Source organism: Juglans microcarpa x Juglans regia, chromosome 2S (genome assembly GCF_004785595.1).
Source record: "Juglans microcarpa x Juglans regia isolate MS1-56 chromosome 2S, Jm3101_v1.0, whole genome shotgun sequence".
In the NCBI taxonomy this organism is placed as follows: domain Eukaryota; kingdom Viridiplantae; phylum Streptophyta; class Magnoliopsida; order Fagales; family Juglandaceae; genus Juglans; species Juglans microcarpa x Juglans regia.
Genome location: NC_054597.1, coordinates 26,720,973 through 26,739,791, shown reverse-complemented (window position 1 = coordinate 26,739,791; position 18,819 = coordinate 26,720,973).

Below are 18,819 nucleotides of genomic sequence, written 5' to 3'. Positions count from 1 at the left end.
TCCCAACTACGCTTTTTAATCACAAGTTCATTTTGAGAAAGACTAATGGTACTTGGGCCTCGTGCTTTCTCTCTCCATGTTCTGCCTTTTGAGGGGCTCGTGGGCTTTGTTGGAATGAGGGATTGGGATGCCAGGTCGATTAAGCTCCTTTCTTGATCTGTATCGGGTATGTTTGGTCCACCTAGGCCCAACCCAAAAGTATTAGCTTCCCCGATTTCCTCTGTTGACTTCTCAATACTAGTTCCCGCCATTTTCTTTTGGGATTCAAGAGCTAGCTCGCCGCCCCTATAAGAGGCTTCGTTTTCCACCTCTGCAATTGAATTGACAGCCCCGAACTCCTGTTGAGTAGCCCTTTCTACGAGTTCTATGAAGAAAGTCGGATTAGAACTAGGTCCTGGGCTAGCTCCTGAAAGGCTTCCCTTTTCATGACAGAAAGTTGGTTCCCAATGCTTTCCCACACCACCCGTTGACTCTAGTATCCTCTTTTGTACAGTTGATAGGCCAACAGCTACGTTAGAGTCATGAGAGTCTGCTGGAGTCCATACCCTGTCAATGTTGTCCTTTGTTCCCAACCCCATACTCAGTCTGACATTAGCGACCTGACACAGAACTGGGGACTCATGATTTGTGACAGTTTGAACAGTAGTCTCGTTTGCCGTGGGCAACTCCGGTACCGCCACTATTGGATTGCCATCCTCCACTTGCATCGGCTTCAAGCCTTGGTCTCTGCTAAGCCAAGAATCCTTGTGGGATGAACTCTCTTCAGCAAGGACTCGACGTTTCTTACTTCCTGGATCAGCGCGCAACCAAGGCCCGTATTGGGGCATTAACTCCCTTGTTTGCATGTTACATTTCTCAGACCTGTGCAGGATTCTCCCACATTGAAATAAAAAACGTGGGAGTTTTTCGTATTGTGCTGGGATCCAATAGTTAGTTCCTTGCAAAGTAATAGTTCTGGCACGAGCAAGTGGTTTGTAGAGATCAAGTTTTACTTTTACTCTCAGGTAACTCCCCCATCCTACATTATCCTCGTCTACATCCACATCCTGTACAACACCCAGCGTGCTTCCCAGTTTTAAGTCGCATTCCCGATTCATTTCCACTAGAGGTAAATTCTGAAATTGGACCCAAAAGGTTGCCGTCTCAAACTTCAGCATGCTTGGTTGAGTGAAACCTTGGAATAGGTCAATAGCCAAGAGACAGCCATCAAACAACCATGGTCTTCCTCCAAGGATTCTGTTTTTGTCAGCATGAGTCTCAAAGGAGAGGATAACAACATTCGAAGTTACCTCCTTAAATTTGGCAGGTTTACTCAAACCTCCAAATTTCTGCCATCATCTCCTCTACCACCTTACTGCCAATATGCCTCTCCGAACAAAACTTCCCTACTAGGCATCTCTCTCCTTTCCTTTGGACTTCTGAGAAGGACACTTCTTCTAATACTATTTCGTCCCCCTCTTCTTCATTTAGAAGAAGGTTTCCCCACATCTCTTGCATGTTCTCCATCACGCTGGCCTATGGAAGAAAACGACTCAGTATCTTTCTTCTGCAGACGTTACCAACCCCAGACGTCGAAGAAAATCTACCGCCAGCTCTGTTTCTCCTATAAGAGAAAAAACGAGCGGGGACCGTGGCATGTGATTATTCGTCATTGACTTTATCTACCAACAAATTATGCATGGAGAAGAGAATGTGCTAAGTTTGATGGGAGAGTAGAGGATAGAATTGCACCAAATGAGTTTTCTGGGGAAGAGATAGTGGAACAACTGGTACATGTTAGAGCGAACAATTTTGGCAAAGGTCGGGAAAGAACAAGAGAAAACGAGGCGCAACAGAATTGAATTGGACAAAGCGTAGTATTTTTTTTTTTATTTGTCGTATTGGTCTTCCTACATGTTGCGACATAGTTTGGATGTAATGCACATAGAGAAGAATATCTATGATAATATACTGGGTATATTGATGAGCATTAACAAAAAGATGAAGGACACGATCAAGACGAGGAAAGATCTTGAGAGAATAAGAATTAAACATAATCTACATTTGCAGGTGGAAGGCAATATGGTGGTCATACTGCATGCATGTTTTACGATAACGAGGGAGGAGAGGATGGACTTCTGCAAATGGTTGCAAGGTGTGAAGTTGCCAGATGATTATGCTTCAAATATTTGTAGATGCGTGAGCCCTGATGACTGAAAAATCAGTGGATTGAAATGTCATGATTGTCACATATTTTTGCAGAAGTTATTACCTGTGGGAATACGTGAGAAGCTGACATCTAATGTACGTGTTGCCATATCTGAACTCTGTATGTTTTTTAAGGATTTGTGCGCTCAGGTAGTAAATGGAGATGTGTTGCGAAAATTAGAAGAAGACATTGCTACCATACTATGTAAATTCGAGTATATCTTTCCACCATTATTTTTTGATGTCATGGTCCATTTAGCAATACATTTACCGCGAGAGGTATTGCTGGGTGGACTGGTGCAGTTCCGTTGGATGTATCCAGTTGAAAGATATTTGAGTCGACTGAAGCGCACTGTTGGGAATAAAGCCATAGCTGAGGGTTCAATAGCAGGTGCCTATATACACGATGAATGGTTAACATTTTACTATCTATATCTTCGTAGTGTTGAGACACGATTTAATCGTCAAAAGCGAAATGCTGATCTTGTTACTCCTCCTCCTCGTGAGCTATCAGTGTTTTTCCAGAATGTACGACCCTTAGGTGCACAAACGGGTTACGGTTTAATTGATGGAGAGTTGGGTAAAGTTCGGTGATATGTGCTAAATAATTGTTGGGGGATTGATAACTATCTCATGTATGTCTTTCCATGCTTCGAATAATTCTACTTTTCTTGAAGTTTAACTATAACTGTTGTGCTCAAAATATACTTCTTTTGCAGTTATATATAACAGTGAGCACATGCACAAACTTAGGACGAAAAGCGTAGAGAATATAGAGGCAAGACATGAGGAAGAATTTCCTGGATAGTTTGAAGAATGTATATGAACTAAAATTATATATATGTTACATTTTGAAACTTTTAACTCTGGGTAAGTTTTACTAAATATAATACTGTTTCAATTGTTAGATTTTGGAACAACGTACTCGTGATCCCATATCAATTTCTCCTGAATTGTATGCATTGGCCTATGGTCCCTCAAATAGAACACTTCGATACATTGCATGCACGGTTCGAGGTTATAGATTTCATACTCTGGACTATGAACGTAATAGAAAGACTCAAAACTCTAGTGTGTTGGTCGAGGGGAGTCTTGAAACAAATGACATTGACTATTATGGTGTTATACGTGATATTATCGGATTGAAATATCTGGATGGGTCTGTAACATATGTCTTTAAATGTGATTGGTGGGATCTAGGTGATGGTTGGGTTTCGATACCTAGGGATAATCACTTTACGAGTGTCAATATTGCATCTAAATGGTACGAAGATGATCCATTCGTATTGGCTTGTCAAGCTACCCAAGTCTATTACTTGATTGATCTAATGAAAAGTGTTGATGAAGATAGTGGAGAGATAACTCGGTGAGTCGTACAAAAATTTGTCCCTCGATAGCACTCCAAGAATAGTGGAGATGAAAATAGCACTCCGATTGTAGAGGCATACCAGGAAGATAGAGAGGGTAATTAACTTATTTGTTGACCTCGGTGCACTCGAGTTGCTCCCCTTGTGTAGAGATGATGTCCCACCCGTCCATCTCGACACGTCCGTATTAAATGATCATTTAATTCAAGTAAGTGAGGAGGAAGAAGAAGAAGAAGAGTCAAAAGATGAAGACGAATCAGAATCCGGGTAGGAGGTGGATAAGGAGGATGAAGAAGAGGTGCATGATGATGATGATGATGTTATTGAGCGAGATTCTGAAACAAGCATGGAAAATACATCCGAAGATGAAGAATAAAAGTACTAAATATTTTATTCATATAGGTGACTATAAAATATTATACTTTTCATAATTTCTTCTAATTAATTTTTCTTTATATAATTAATTATTTTCAAGGATGCCGCCAAAAAGACAACGAAGAAATGTGCCTCTGCCAAGTCCAAATCCAGAACCCATTGAGGACTCCCCACTCGAGGAATCCGCTCCTGAAGATCAAGTTAGCATGCAAGAGAACAATAGCCAGTCGACACCTATCAGTAAGGAAATATTGTCATTGACAATTAATTTTATAATTAATAATTTTGTCTTAATAACTATATAACTATAATTATATTATTATCATGTAGTTGAGGCATCTGCACGTCGCGGTCGTGGTTATACATGTGGCATCTATCTTGAGAAAAATAGATGGCACGGAAAACTCAAGACCACCATTCCTGATAATTCCACTAAAGGAGTGGATGATAATGCAGCAGTGCTATCCTCCTATATTGGCATAGTAGTTCGAGCTTATGCTCCATTTTATGTGCGCTCAAGGCGAGATGTTCCGACTGAGATTAAGGAGCACATTTGAAGTCGTGTGCTGGTGAGTTTACTTTGAGAGTACATTTTTTTCACCTAGATTAGTATATCATATTTTTGACCTGATTCACTTGTTAGGATGAATTCGACCTCGACTTTGGCCGTAGAGAGGATTTGAGAACCATGAATGAGTTGATGGCTACACTATTCTGACATCACAATGGACGATGTCATGACCACTTTAAGAAGTTTGAGATGTTGGAAGAGGCTGCACAGTCCTCTTTCCAGCAAATGAAGTTAGATGATTGGTGAAAGTGTTATAATCTTTTCACATCTCCAGATTTTCAAGTATTTTACATTTATATCTTTTAATTATTTACATTCATATTCGTTCTATATATTATATGTATACATATTACAATTAACATTCTTAATATATTTTGTATCACTTGAGTTCTACAAATGCACAGAATAGATCCGCTTTGTCTATCCACCATCGTGCCAGTTCAAGGTCATTCCACCGTCTTGCTGAAAAATAGTAATTAAAAAATTATAGAATTAATTTATTTTTCTGATATTCTTTTATTTAAGTACTAACATTATCTTTTTAAAATTGCTCATGTCGCTTTGTTGGAAACGTGATGATCCTAAAAACTTTTCTCTCATTCATGTCTGAGCTGCTGCTCACACTAATGAGTGTAATGAGTGGATGGATCATGTTGCTGCAGAAAATTATGTAAGCAGTGTTAATTTTGTTAAATAAATTATGCAACATGTGAATATTTTTTTTTTTCCATTTCATTTAATACATTACTTATTAACGATCATTACCTTTCAAATTGCAGGAAAAAATGATGGAGATACAGTCGGCTTCTGGGGAATCCTCTCCTGGTGACATAGACATATTCACGTAAGTGCTCGGGCTGCAGTCTAGTATGGCAAGAGCTTTGGGACGATCTATCAAGCATAGATATTCATCTTCCTCAACCTCATCGACTTCACAAATTAAAAATCTTGCCAAAGATTTAGAAGTTGCACGGCGTGAGAATGAGTATATGAGGTCGAGACAACAAGAATTAGAGTCTCTCTTAGAACGACAGTCTCATTTAGAGACATGTTTGCAGGACCAACAGAGAGACTATGAGGAAAGAATACACATTCGAACCAACGTTCGAATGTGAATACATAAAATTATATAGTAACATTCGAACGTAGGCCTTAACGTTCGAACGTACTCACCCTCGAACGAACAAAACGTTCGAATGATTAAACGATTAACGTTCGAACAAACCTCCGAGCGTACCACTTGTATTCGAATGCTTCTTCGTTAACATTCGAAATAATGTCTGAACGTTAAACCCATTACGTTTGAACATTGGTCCGTTAACGTTCGAACAGAAATTCGGATGTTGATTGTAATTAACGTTTAGACTCATTAACGTTAGAAAGTAAATATGATACGTTGAACTACAATCAACGAACGTCAACTTCTGTCATTCGAATGCCAATCGGTCGGGTTGCCGTTCGAACGTTCAATTGGACGTCCAAACGTTACTTTTTGTGACTTATCTAACCGTCACATAAAAAAGAAACGTTGGAACGTTAAACCAAACGGTTCAACAGTAAACCGTCACCAATTGTTTTTTGTGACGCACATTAGGTGACGGTCGTGGTGATGGTTTGAACCGTCACCAAATATCTTTAGTGACGTTTTGGTAATTTTTTGTGACGGTTTCCTCTGTCACAAAAGACAAATTGTGGTGTAATGCACCATTACATTCGACCCAATTCCAATCATGTAAGCTTTAGGGTTTGTTTTGATTAAATCCATTGGAAAAGGCATTTGAATCTTCTCTAAACATTTATTCTTGCAGATAATTCTTTTAAGTTATTGAAATACCACTCGCTGAACATCCGAGAGCTTCCGAGCACAAGGAAAATGTCAATTTCGGGTTCAATCAACAATCGGGGAAGAACAATATAGAGATGAGTGCAGGTATTTCTATTCGTTGTCAAAAATCGCCCAGCCAATATTACTATTAGGTTGGTAAAAATACTAATTCATCAACCATATGCATACTTACAATCGTATAAATCCCTTTGCCTTTTGTTTGGTGTTCCTTGATGTGGCTATTCTACAAGTTCTAGGGAAATTTCTTTTTGTTTTTTTTGCCCAGAAATTTCATTGGCCATAGGAAATGGACATTACAAAAGTTGGTCAACCCAGATCTATGAGAAATTACATCTGTTAGTGGCTCCAACCATAAACGAACATGGTCCACATTCCAAGTATATTTTAGTAATCTATGTACTTGTATCGTTGCCCCTTACCGATTTTGTTTTGAGAGCCTTGCAATTCATGGACCTCTTCATCAGTTATTTCATTTCCTTTATAAGATTTCCTAGTAAAGACCATAAATCTTCTACATGGATGTATTTGTTTAACAATTAATAACGAATCACTCCCCATTATTACATCATAAATCCCATATGCAGACATAAAAATTGACCTCAATCTCCTCTGGGCCCAATACTTCCTTTGCCTTTTTATTTGCAGCCATGAGCACGCTTCCCTGTCCTTCTATGTATATCACACCAACACCTGCTCTTTTTTTATCACTACACATGGCGCCATCAACATTTAGCTTCAAAACTTCCTTTTTGGCAAGATACTCCCAAAAACATTCACCCAATTGATAATGCAAGTTAAAAAGAAAAAAAGAGACAATTGCATATCTGTAAAGGAAGGCTAAGAATGTAAATGACACATCTTGAAATATTTTTTCTTGCATATGAGATATATCTTGAACGTGAGAGAAATTGATAAATCTATCTTGAAAAGGTGGTGGGAAATATGTCAAATACACTCCACAAAGGTGGTATAGTACTTTGCTTGTGTTGAGAATGAGGAAATCACTTGAAAGGCTGTTAATTCTTGTACAGAAATTAATTCAATCCTTACCCTTAATTGTATATATAATTTAGTTGGCGATATGTATTCCATTTAATTAGGACCTTTAATCTTTAGAGGGAATAAGAATTAGGCCCTAAGACTAATAGGCTAGGGGTGCTACCCGCATGGTGCGGGGAGGGGGCACCCCCTCCCCGCCCCCCGCCCCGCACCATGCGGGTGGGGGGTTTCATACCCCGCCCCGCCCCCCGTTCAACCCATTGTCTAAAATGTTTTTTAAAATTTTTTTAGTCTAATTAACTTGAAGGACAAGGCAATCCATTAACTTGAAGTTGAATTCAAGTTTTTAACAAATTGTATATATCTCTATACAATATATTTATATAAATTATATTTATATAAATATTAAAAATAATAATTTTTTATATTGAAAATTCAGAGGTGCAGAGCTGGGGACGGGGGCGGGGCCCCACTGGGGTCAATCCGCCCCCTGCCCCCGCATAGGGTGTTTCATGCGGGGCCCCACTGCCCACCCTTATAATAGGCTATTAAGTCCATGGAGGTTTTAGAAATAGCCATTTGGTTGAGTAAGATGTTTTAGTGCATGGGCTAGCTGAATTAGGCAGCACGTGTCGAAGGAATTATGAATGGGATGCCCATCTACCATGTGAATGGGATATTAATATTTTTAAGGTTCATATGTACGGGAAGCCTACTTGAGATTTAACCAAAGATTTTAAAAATGCTATGGCCCCAATTTTATTCTAATGGAATATAGGTTTTTTGACAAAAATTACATTTAACGGGCCAATATTTTGGAAACCTCATTTTTTATTCATGGGATAATTCCATATTAGCCCACGAGCTATACTTTTTGGTTAGCTAGGAGTTTAATTAGGTTCGAGAGTCAAAAATTTTATTTTAAGGCCTGTCAGGGTTTAGTAGATGATTTTGGGCTTAATAAATGAGTTAAGGTTCATTTAGTAATTTATAGACCAAGTGGGCCCTTTTAATTTACCAGTGGCCAAGAATTTATTCTAAAAGCTCAAGCCTAGTTACTCAACATCTCAGGCACATTTCCCCCACCCCATTCCTTCACTAGGGTTTCAACTACCTATATATATATATATATATATATATATATATATATATATATATATATAGATCCCTCCCATCCTCCCATGCACGTAGAAACTCCCCACCAAATCTAGGGTTGCCGCTCTACATCTCTCCCATATCACCTATCTGCCTCCCTTGCTACATGTCACAGAAGAATTTCCCAAGCCGCTAGCCTAGAGCAACTACAAGGAACGTCAGCCACTCTACTTGTGTCGCCAACCACCACCCTCAATCTGCATGTCCCACCCTGTGTCTCCACATCCAAGAAATGCCCAAGAGCAAGCTAGCCACTGTCGCCTAGTACGCTCAACCACAGTGAAGCCAACTCTCACCCTTAACCTAGGACTGCTACCTCCTACAATTGTTGCCCAAACACAGCGTCCTGCCATCTTGTCAAGACCCCATCAAAAACCGTCCTAGGACATGGTCCTAGGCATGCATGGGCTAGCCAAGGCCACCAAGGGCCAATGCCGTGGGCCCCCATGGATTCCACACCACTATCATTTGTTTATTGATTGATTTATTTATTTTATTTATTTTTATTTATCAAGGGATCTATTAGGGTTTCCACTTTGTATTCTCTATAAATAAGACCCTTAGACATCTAGTTTACATCCTTTGAACCTTTGGCAAATTCCCTAAGTGGGTAGACTTGTTCTTGAGATCACCCTTTCGGTGCTAGGCACTTGGGCTACTTGGGTGCAATTCGTGAATCCCTAGTAGAGAATCATCACCTTGCAATTCGTGAATGTGTGATTCACTTATCCTGTTCTTGCAAATTGGTGCAATTCGTGAATCCAAGTTGTGTTATCTTTGTTATTTTCAAGTTTATCAATAAAGAGGTTATTTCATCTATGTGCAATTCGTGAATCATAGTTGAATTGGCTATCTTTTGTTCCATTCCATTATCTTCATTGTTCTTATTTTCCATCTTGTTCATCTACACTTTCTTGCATATCTAAATATCCATATAAACCAACAAGAGTCTTCATATTCCTTTATTGAGTCCATTCATCTTTTGATCATACTCTTCCATCTTGTTCATCCATATTGTTCTTCCATATTGTCATCCATTTTGTTCAACCATATATTTCCATTGCCCCATTCAATCCATCCATACACTATAATTCGACCACTATATTGTTTACCCTAGTTGTCCATATCCCATATTTACCCTTCATCCATCATTGCCATTAGCCCTAGCCGAAACCCACTAAGCCTCCATCTTGCCATACAAAAATCTTGCCTTATTTGGTAACCCTAGCCTTCCATAAGGATTTCCTAAACTCTAGGAATCCTAACCATAGCCACCCTTCATCCAATCCATAAATCCTAGCCAAAACACTTGTCTTCCATAAACCCTAGCCATCCCTCAAGAGTCCCACTTGGCAACTTCCTTAATTTTAGGAAAGTTGACTCATCCCAATCACATCCCTAAAATCTCCCCATCCCTCTAATCACTCAATCAATCCTTCCAATCACTCATCAAATTCCTTAAGTCTCTCAACTCCTTCCATAGACCTAGTCAACCAAAGACTCCATCCTCTTGCCATATTCAAATCCAAATCATATCTCCCTTATCTTATCCTAGCCAATACCTTAATTCTAGAAACTTCCCTAGAATCACTCCATCCCTCCAATCACTCCAACAATTCCTTAAATCTCTCAACTTCATTAAAATACCAAGTCAACCAAAGACTCCATCCTCTTACCATATTCAAATTCCATCTACCATATCCAAATCCCCTCTTGCCATATTCAAACACTATCTTCCATCCCCTACTCCCTAAACTCTAGGAACAATCTTAGACTCATTCAAACACCATCCCTCTTCATCCACTTACCTTATCCAAAACCTATTTTCCTCATCTTATCTTTAATCAATCCCTAGAGTCAAGGAGCAACCATAGACTCATTCAACCATCAAACCCTAGCCACCAAACCCTAGCCTCATTCTTCCACATCATTCCCAAACCCTAGCAACACATCTTAGACTCCAACCCTAGTCCAACTCTTCCAATCTCGAAATCCTCCTTAGCCACCACACAAAACCCTAGCTACACTTCATCAAACCAACCCTAATCATCATCCAATTGGCCCCAACATCAAGGGCAACCTTCCATCCATTCCACATTGCATCAAACACTCATATTCATCCATTAGATCACCCAGACTCATCATCATCATCATTCTATCACTTAAACAATAAACCTTCATCAACCTAGGAACCCATTATTACAACCATACACAGCCATTATTGTCCAAAGACCAAGCAAGTTGGAAATGTCACTCGGTCATCATTCACACCAAGGCAAGCTCGTGGTCCTTAGTGTTAGGGACAAGACCGGGGTCCCTAACACATCTGCCCTTGTCGCGTGGAACAACAACAAGCCGTTGCATAGTGAGAAGACCCAACTGCCGCAGTCCATCCTCCACAGTAGAACCATCCACACTGTGAGCCCTTCCTCCACATAAAACCGAGGTCACAGCTCGACCACGACCCACCTAGTTGCACTAGCCAGTCACTGCCCTGCACCACCACTACCCAACCTCTGTAAACCACCATAAAAGCCTTTGTTTCACCACATGAAAATAGAGCAAATACCCCCTACCGCTATTTCTACGTTAGCTGCCTAACTGCCACGAAGGTGCGCCGTTCAGCCATTACCACCCACTACCCGACTGGTCACCTGTTGTGTCATTGGCTCTCTGTGGGTTTTCACCTCTATTTACCGTCGACCACCACAGGGAAGGGCCCCGTAAGCCAGAGACTACCTGTCATCACCCCTCTTGTTTTCTCTCTCTCTGTCTCTCTCTGTCTTAGTGCTCTGCCGCCATGCTCCACCGTCAACCTCATCCCAGCCATCATTTTGCCGCTCTCTCTCTCTCTCTCTCTCTCTCTCTCTCTGTCTCTCTCTCTCTCTTCTCTCTCTCTCAATAAAATTTTTCTTCCTCCCGACATTGAGCCTCTTGCTCTTTCGGTTTGTCTGTGGTGAAACCAGCAACTTTTTTTTAAGGTAGGCCAAATTTTCTAGAAGTAGAAATAAAACTCTAAAAATACAACATCTTAATATATTTTTTAGATTTTTGATGCTAATGTTTCATGAAATAATATTCATCTATTATTATTTTTGTAATGAAATATTTAGAATTTTTTTGCTTCATAGAAGCTATCAAGTGATTTTTTCGAATGTCATCTTTCATTCTAGTATGTAAACTAGTTTATTAAGTTTCATGTAAACTCTAGATATTTTCGTTTCACATTAAGCATATAATACTATAATAGAAACCTTAAATAAGTTTTTTCTTGCTTTATGAAGTTTAGAGGACAATACTTCTCAACTATTTTCCATATAGAACAAACCTTAAATGATTTTTCCTAAATTTTTACTTCAGATTCCATATTCAAAAGCCGAATATTTAAGAACAAAAAATTTTGGGATCCATATTAATAAATTTATTATTTCTTGGAAACTTAGTTTTAATTTAATTTTTGTGAGACCACATCCTTGAAAATAAATAATATATAGATATTATACAAAATTCTGGGACTATAGAGAAAAAATTGGAGTGACATTTCTAAGTATATTGAAATTTTATAAAATTTTACAGATGATTTGAGAATTATAATTTTTTTTAGTGGGCCATTTTCTATATTGATAAAATTATGATTAAAAACTAGGGTATATTTTGATTTTTAAAAAATTTTCGGGGGGCCATGAGATAAACGTAGGTCCGCCACTGCGGTTTCTTTTTTTTTTTTTTTCCCTCCAAAAACGGGTATATGTCTTTGTAAAATAGCTTTCAAGCTTTAAGCTCGGATAGACATCATCTCCCTAATATTTACGAAGATTGCCCTCAAGCCCTTTTGTGATGTGATTTTCTGTAAAGCACTAAAGAATTCTTTTAAATGATTTTACGTTATTTTCCTTAATAGGTAAGTCTTGGCAGAAAACGTATTTGACTTGGGCTAGGTTTGACTTTTAAAATTGGACATGTATTTTAAGTTGGGCTTGATGTTAAATAGACTTGTGATTTGAGTTGGAGTTATGTTAAGTGAATATTAAGTGGAGATGTATTTTACATGGGCTTAGTTTTAATTGACTAAATATGTTAGACATAAACTTTATTTTATAGAAATAATTAAGAGTTTAATGTATTAGTCAGAGAAATTAAGTGGATATCAATGAATTTCAGAAGTAATGATATTTTAGAGTTACGAGAATTTTAGATTTTTAAGAAAAATAGGTTATTTTATTATTTCAGGCTTAAATATCAGAATACTTGTTTAATTTGAGATTTAAGTATGTTACGTGTCTATTTTATAGGTGATGATTGATATTCGTTTGACACTATTGGGAAAAAATTCAAAGAAGATAAAAAGTTCAGGTAAGTGAGAATCCTATGCTAGATTTTGCAAAAAACGATTGGAATGAGATTGATTTTATGAAAAATATGCATTTTTTTTTTTATGAAAATAAAACTTGAAAACAACTTCGATCATTTAACTACATTACTGATGAATTCTGTGCATGATTGGTGTAGGCATAAGCTATTTTTGGCATTATTTCTAAACTGTGCAAAAAGAGTGAATATGAAAATTTGTGCATAATTATATGGCGACGATATGAATCTATTGTGTTTGGAATATTTTTTGTACTTTGTTATGATATGATGTGATCTCTGAAAACATTTGGCATGACATTTTGTTTCTATTCTGTTCTAACCTTACCATGGGTGTAAAATTGTGGCTTGTGTTCACTTTGGTACCAACTTTTCTGCTTCTAGTGCAGCCAATTTGGAAGCAAAGTGGTTTTCTGCGTGGTCTTTTATGTGTGCACATTTAGAGTTTGAATAATAAGGAGAAGATTTCACATTTTGTTTCTGCTCGGTTGGCCATCAGGATTTGTACAACCTACCACGGGGGTTAAACATTGAATTCTGTTATTTTATGATGCCCAGTTACGCTATGCCAAAGGATTTTTGAATATGAATGTTTTGATCTGTCGCTTTGATATTTTGATAACATGTTCTGGTTCTACATTTTGAAAATAAAAATATTTTGTTCCACATTCTAAACTCTGTATATGCTCATGTTTACATAGTAATATATGTTCTTTGTTTATTGAGTTGTTGATAATTCACCCCACTTTCAGATCTTTTGAATCTTTCAACTGAGGATCAAGAATAGGAAGTATGGGTAAGGCTATGTGAGCATAGTGGATTTAGTACAAAGAGGGTACTTGGATTACTAGAGTTGTATTTCGTAGATTTTTTTTTTTTTTTTGTTCTATTGACTTTGGTTTATTGGGATGTTTTGAGACTTTTTGGATAGTAAGTTGAGATGAGATGAGTTGAAATGAAACTTGAAGGTTGAATAAAATATTATTAGAATATTATTTTTGTTTTGATATTTAAAAAAGTTGAATTGTTTATTTTATTTTCTTTGAAAATTTTAGAAACTTGTAATGATTAGATGAGATGAGATGATTTTGGTATCCAAACTACCCTTTGTGGTGTCTTAGATTTATTATATTGGGATATTTGATTTGAAACATTAAGTTTTATGTTTTGTAGAGAATTTGGAATATATATATGATATTGTTGAGAGATGATTTTAGGCGACAAAAACTAACTCCCTGGACTTCTGGGATTGGGATATTACAAGATGGTGCAAATTAGACTAGAAGTTGACTTTTGATGGATTGATATGTCACATGGGTTGGATGGTTCCCTCTAATTCTTTTTTCACAAATAATAGTGAGTAGAATGTCTTATTGGGGATTAAAAAGACTTGCATGCCAATGATCATCAATAGAAATGATTGGTAAGACTAGTATGAGGTATTAATCTGTTTTCTTGAAAGACTTTTAAGATAGTAGTCATGAGAAATATTATAGATTGATTTGATAACTTTGGTATTTTCTCTTAGACATTGTAACACCCAGGCCCAAGATATGGCCCAGGCCTGCAGAGAAGCCCACCCGCCTGTAAAATAGCGTCATTTTGGTGAGTGACTTTCTCTTCTCTTTTACCTCTCCTTCTTTCGACAGTTTTCTTCTCCTCATGTTTCTCTCTATCCCGTTGCTTCTCTCCCCATTTTACTCCCCCCACTCTCCTCACTCTCACAAATTCTCTCAACCTCAATATATTTTCTTTGGTGTCCCTTTCTCTCGCCACTCTCTCTTATATTTTTCTCTCTGTGTGTTGTACCATTCATCACCGCCATATGCCAAACAAATCCTTCTCAGTTTCTTCCCCCATAGTTAACGGCTGGAACAAAAACACCCCAGTTGTTATGTGGGCGGCTAGGGTTCTGAAGGAATAGGGAAGTGTCTTAAGGGAGGCAAGGTCTTTATTATAATTTCCTTTACTAAGTCTGGGTATTTTAATCTATTTAATATTTGTTGCTTTCTGTTGGGTTAGAGTCATGGGCTGTAGCCTTGACTGAGTCCAGTTTTTGTTTTACGTGGTCAGTTAATAGAACGTGGGTCTTTTGGGCTGAGCCAACGTGTAGGAAGTGGGTTGTTTTATTTGTATTCCTATTTAATTTGTTGTAAGTCTGCGGAATGAGGTAAGGAAGAATATTCTTTTCAGTCTCAAACTTTGAGTAAGGAGGCCCTTGGCACCTCGAATAGCCAAAAGATATTTACAGAATTAAATTTAATTAGTTATCAAGAATCATAGCAGTGGTCTCAGAGCTGCGTTCTTGCGACATGGCGGAAGTTACTCGGCAAGCCTAGTTAGCTGAAGCAGTGGTGTTATTGAAAGGGGAGAATATGCACTTGAGGGAAGAACAAGAAAGGCAAAAAGGCATGTTGGAAGCAGTGCCACAGTAAATTAATCATTTGGCTTCTAGCTATGAACAATTTGCAGTAATGGCTAGAAATCATAATTCGGGTTGAGAGAAATGGGGGGATACAAGCCAGATCACTTAGGTTGGATTTTCCTAAGTTTGATGGGGTAGAGCCAATGAAATGGATTCTTCAGGCTCAACAGTTTTTTGCATATTATAACACACCTAATGATCAAAGGCTATAAATAGCCTTCTTTCACATGGAGGGTAAGACCCTCTCTTGGTATTTCTGGCTCATGGACTCAAGCCCAGTTCATACTTGGGATGAGTTTGTATCAGCCTTGAAGGTAAGGTTTGGGCCCTCAGCTTGTGAGGATCCAATTGGAGAATTTACTAAGTTAAGGCATACCAATTACGATAGAGGACTATCAGACTAAATTTGAAGCAATGTTTAATCAAATAAGGGGAATAACAAAGGAATTTCGTATTAGTACCTTCTTGAGTGGACTGAGAGATGATATGAGAATCATAGTTACTATGTTTAAACCTTCCATATTGTTTGTTGCTTTTGGTTAGTGCTGCGGAGGACCCAAGGTGTTTTTCCCAGATCCCATAACCAAAACACTCTTAACCCTAGCGTTCCACTAAAACTACCTGCACCCAACCTAATCCTGAGACTACTAGCCCCACCAAACAGACCAAACCCGAGACCCATTAAGCCTAATTTTCTCAGAAAACCCAACCTACCAATCAAAATAATCACTCCCACTCAAATGCAAGAAAGAAGGGAAATGGGGATATGCTATTACTATGATGAGAAATTCCACCGTGGGCATAGATGCAATAAACCCTAGATTTTTCTATTAGAAGGTATGGGAGTTGAAGAAGAGGAGGAAGAAGAAGAAGAAGTGGAAAGGAATAGGGGTCCTTAGCTGTTGTGCAAACAGGAGAAACAGTGGGGAATGAAGTAGGAGAGTTGTTAGGGATTTCAGTCCATGCTATAACTGGATCTTTAGCCGAAAAGACTATGAGATTACATGGAGAAATTAATCAACAAAAGGTGCTGGTTTTGATTGATACAGGGAGTACTCATAGTTTTGTTGATCCATATGTAGAAAGGAAGGCTAAACTGTCAATGGTAGATAGTCATTTAATAGTGAAAGCAGCAAAATGAGCCACTACTCCTTGCAATGGTCATTATAAGCCAGTCCCAATTTTGTTGCAAGAATTTAAATTCTTAACTAATCTTTATTTATTAACACTTGGTGGATGTGATGTGGTATTTGGTGTTGATTGGCTAAGAAGTTTGGGTTCAGTTTTGTGGAATTTTTATGATTTAACCATGCAGTTCCATTTGGGTGATATTTTAGTCAAGTTACAGGGAATTCAAATACCCACTAGAAGCATTATAGAAGACAATCAGATTAAAACACTGAAGGGTTCTACTAAAGGTTTGTGGTTGCAGGTGCTGAAAGGTATTAAGGAAAGTGGACGAAATGAGGACTTGCCTGAAATTAAGCAAGTATTGTAGAAATTTCAAGGAGTTTTTGTTGAACCTTCTGGTTTACCCTTGCCCAGGAGCTTTGATCACATAATACAGTTGCAAGATGGGGCTAAACCCACTTGTGTGCGGCCCTATAGGTATCCTTATTATTAGAAAGAAGAAATAAAGAAGTTGGTGGCTGAATTGTTAAGGAATGACAGCATAATGAGTAGCCAGAGTACTTACTCTTCTCCAGTCCAACTAGTAAGAAAAGCGGATCGAAGTTGGAGAATGTGCGTAGACTATTGTGCAGTCAACAATGATACCATAAAAGATAAGTACCTAATTCCTAATATTGATGAATTACTAGTTGAGTTGATTTACGTTCAGGGTACCACCAAATCAGAATGAATCCTGATGATGTCCCCAAGACCGCCTTAAGGACCCATGAGGGTCATTTTGAATTTTTGGTAATGCATTTTGGGCTTACAAATGCTCTCTTGACATTTCAAGGGGTTATGAATGAAGTTTTCAGGCCTTATTTAAGGAAATTTAGGCTGGTTTTCTTCGATGATATCCTAGTTTACAACAAATCCTTGCAGGAGCATCTACAACATCTTACTATGGTGCTGGAAATCTTACAGTCTAAAATATTTTTTGCAAAAAAATCTAAGTGTATTTTTGGTAGCAAGAAGGTGGAGTGTTTGGGACACTTGATCTCTAAAGATGGAGCAAAGGCAAACCCTCAGAAACTTAGTGCTATGCAAAATTGGCCTATTCCAAAGACTCTCAAAGCCTTAAGAGGGTTTTTAGGCCACACTGGGTATTATTGGAAGTTTGTTAAAGGATATAGAGCCATAGCAACCCTCCTCACTACTCTCTTGAAGAAAAATTCCTTTGTTTGGAATGGAGAAGCACAAGAAGCCCTTGACAAACTCAAGGAAGCTATGGTGAGTCCTCCTGTTCGTATGTTTGGGGCATGGGATGAGACATAAAATTCTCAACTAATTTCATTTTATCTTATCTCATCTTATTCTCAAAGATGTTTCAAATACAAAATTTTCAAATTAATCATTACAACTTTTTAAAACTAATTATTACAACTTTTTCAAAATTTCAAATAAAAAAGAAAAAACAATTCTAACTTTTTCAAATCTCAAACAAAAATAATATTATAAAACTATATTATAACAATATTTTAAGTTTATAATATTTTTTATTCAACTTTCTCTCTCTCATTTCCCAAAACCTAAAAAATACTAAACTCAAACTATCACACTACTATTTACAAACTATCTTACTACTATTCACAAAATTTTAATCTCATCTCACTCCCCAAACCTGATTGTGGAATGTGATGTGATGCCTCAGGGGAGGCTTTGGGAGCTGTCTTAATGCAAGAAGGGCAACCAATGGCATATTTCAGCTAAGCTCTCAAAGGGAAGAATTTGAGTCTATCTACTTATGAAAATGAACTATTGGCTTTGGTGATGGCAGTAAGGAAGTAGAGGCATTATATATTGGGGCAATCATTCAAAGTACGTACTGACCAGTAGTCATTAAAATACCTTTTGGAACAGAGAGTGGGAGCACCAGCACAGCAAAAGTGGATCTCTAAATTATTGGGGTATGACTTCTCAGTGGAATATAAGAGTGGCAAAACTAATATGGTGGCTAATGCTCTCTCTCGGGTCCAGTTCCATGACAAAATAGATTCAATTCTCACCACTAAGCAAATCCAAAACCCATCCACCATAACCCTATCTACCACAAAACCAATCACCACAAATCCATCCAACACAAACCAAACCACAAACACATCCGAAATCAAAAACCCATCCACCATTACCCTATCTACCACAAAACCAATGACCACAAATCCATCCAACACAAACCAAACCACAAACACATCTGAAATCCTAAACCCATCCACCATTACTCTATCTACCACAAAACCATTCACCACAAATCCATCCAACACAAACCAAACCACAAACACAGCAACCAAAAAATCCTCCATGCAACAACAAGCAGTCAGTATAGTGCAGTCACAATGGGTAGAAGAATTGAGGAAAG